The sequence below is a fragment of the Orycteropus afer genome, unplaced genomic scaffold (genome assembly GCF_000298275.1).
Source record: "Orycteropus afer afer isolate SDZICR_OR568_19922 unplaced genomic scaffold, OryAfe1.0 scaffold00234, whole genome shotgun sequence".
Lineage (NCBI taxonomy): Eukaryota > Metazoa > Chordata > Mammalia > Tubulidentata > Orycteropodidae > Orycteropus > Orycteropus afer.
The window spans coordinates 323,733-326,755 of record NW_006921821.1 but is presented as its reverse complement, the minus strand read 5'-3'; positions in this window follow the sequence as shown (position 1 = coordinate 326,755).

The window sequence follows — 3,023 nt, the reverse complement described above, 5'->3', positions numbered from 1 at the left end:
TTCAAACCCACCAGCCACTCCTCAGAAGGAAGGTTGGGCAATCCTACTTCCATAGTGATACTGCCTCAGAAACCCAAGGAGGGGTCGCTATGAGTCAAGGCCGACTCGACGGCAAACAACAACAACAAAGCCAGGCAAAGACACCACTAAGAAAGAAAATTATACACCAATATCCCTCATGAACATAGATGTAAAATTCTCAACAAAATTTTAGCCATTGGAATCCAACAGCATATTGCAAAAAATAATAATACATCACAAACAAGTGGGATTCATACCAGGTATCCAAGAATGGTTCAAATCAAGAGACCCACATAAACCATCAACATAATCCAGCACACAAGTGAAACAAAGGAAGATAACCACAATATCATATCAATTGATGCAGAAAAGACATTTGACAAAATTCAACACCTGTTCCTGATAAAAGTGCTGAACAAAATAGGAATAGAAGGGACATTCTTCAACATAATTGATTGCATTTGTACAAAACCACCAGCTAGAATTATTTTCAATTGAGAAAGAATGAAAGCATTTTCCTTGTAAACAGACAAGGATGCCCTTTTCACCACTCCTATTCAATATTGTGTTGGATGTCATAGCTAGAAGAATAAGGCTGGAAAGGAAAATAAAAAACATCCAAGTTGTCAAAGAAGTATAATTATCTCTATTTGCAGATAATATGATCCTATATTTAGAAAATCCTAGAGACTAAACAACAAGAAAAAAATTACTGGAACTAATAGAAGGCTTCAGCAAAGTGGCAAGGTATAAGATCAACATACAAAAATCAGTTGGATTCCTTTACACTAATGGACAGAGCTCTAAAAAGGAAATCAGGAAAACAATACCACCCAAAAGATGAAGTACTAGGAATAAATCTAACAAGAGACACAAAAGCGCTATACAAATAAAACTATAAAACACTACTAGGAGAAACCAAGAGAACTACAAAAGTGGAAGAATATACTACGCTTACAGATAGGAAGATTTAACATCATGAAAATGTCAATACTATCCAGAGCTACCTACAGAAATAATGCAATCCCAATCCAGATTCCATTATCATTCTCTAAAGAGATGGAAAAACTAATCACCAACTTTATGTGAAAAGGAAAGAGACCTCAGATAAGTAAAGCACTACTAAAGAAGAAGAAAAAAGTAAAAGACTTTATACTTCCCAATCTCAAAACTTACTACACAGCCATGGTAGTTAAAACAGCCTGGTACTGGTACAGACAAAAAGACCAGTGAAATACAATTGGGAACCCAGAAGTAAATCCACCCACCTACGGACAGCTGATATTTGACAAAGGATTGAAACTCATTTAATGGGGAAGGGATAGTCTCTTTAACAAATGGGGCTGGCAAAATAGGATAAGCATTTGCAGAAAAATGAAACAGGATCTATATATCACACCATATACAAAAATAAACTCAAGGTAGATCAAGAACTGAATGCAAACCCTAAAATTATAAAAGCAATCAAAGGAAAAATAAAGACAACCTTTAGGGCCCTAATACATGGCATAAATATACTATCAAACATAATTAAAAATGCACAAACACCAGAAGAAAAAATAGACAACTGGGACCTTTTAAAAATTAGATGCTGGATCTCTTAAAAATTAGATGCTTGTGTGCATCAAAAGATTTCACTGAAAGAGTAAAAAGAGAACACACAGACTGGATAAAACTTCTGACATCAGACAAGGGGCTAATCTCTAAAGTTTATAGAAAATTTCAACAAAAAGACAAATAATCCAATTTTTTAAAAAAGAATAAAATTAACTTTTTAACTCCCCGCCCCCCAAAAATAGGCAGAGAACATGAACAGACACTTCACCAAAGAAGACATCCAGGTAGCCAACAAACACATGAAGAAAAGATCACGATCATTAGCCATTAGAGAGATGCAAATCAAAACAACAAGGAGATATCATCTCACCACAGCACTAATAGTAAAGTTCAGAAAACAATAAGTACTGGTGAGGGTGTGGAGAGACTGGAACCCTCATACACTGCTGGTGGGACTGCAAAATGGTGCAACCACTGTGGAAAACATTGTTAGGGGAGCGCCCCAGAGAGTTCAGGGCAGTACTTGTACTAAGGGCTGAAAGACCAAAGAAATGACCTGGGGCCCTACTCTGCAGTAAGGATTTATGGACAAACAGTGGAGGGTGGGGCGGAGGAGAGACAGAGAGAGAGAGAGAGAGAGAGAGAGAGAGAGAGAGAGAAATGAGCTGCTTTAAAGCTACAGGTGAGTTATATACTGGAGTACACAAAAGAGGCTCCTTGCCAGGCTCACATGACCTTCAACTCCCACGCTTGCGTGCCTGTGTTCCAGGAAGTAGAGCTTTCAGTCCAGGTGTCCTTGTAAATCTCTTAAGGCTATTTCAAGGCTTCAGTTACAGCCTGGCAGGTCCACTAAAACAATGGTCAAAATAAGACAGCCCATCAAACCCTGCAGTGACTTATCAGGACCATTGCCATCATTAGGTATGCACAGTGTTTCCCCTACACTTCACCCCTGCATACCCTAAAATAGCCCTTACAATCTTATCACACCAGTCTTCCACTGTAACCCTAACGGCAGGGCAGTAGAAGTGCATTTCAGCCACACACCACAAATACAATATAAGCAACAGCAACATATCACAATAATAATAATAATAATAATAAAACCTAAGGAAGGATAAAAATGTTTAATGCCAAGAGGGAAGGAGAGAATTAAACTACTTCATAGGCTGCTGTTTGACCAGTGAAAGAGATCACTCCATGCACTGGTGTTAGCTGATCAATCAGCCATGGGAGACCAAAGAGGACAAAGGTAGTTCTCCGCAGACCCAGCAATTGTTGCAGTTATAGAGCTTGGCTACAGTTTTGGCCCAGTCAACCAATTGTGTGTCACTAACCTATGGATGGAAAGATAGGTGCTTAGTAGGCACTAAAACAAGTAGGTCATGACTGTCCAACAAGAAGCCTGATACTTGAGGTCTTGACTCAGGACTGTTTCAGCCTGA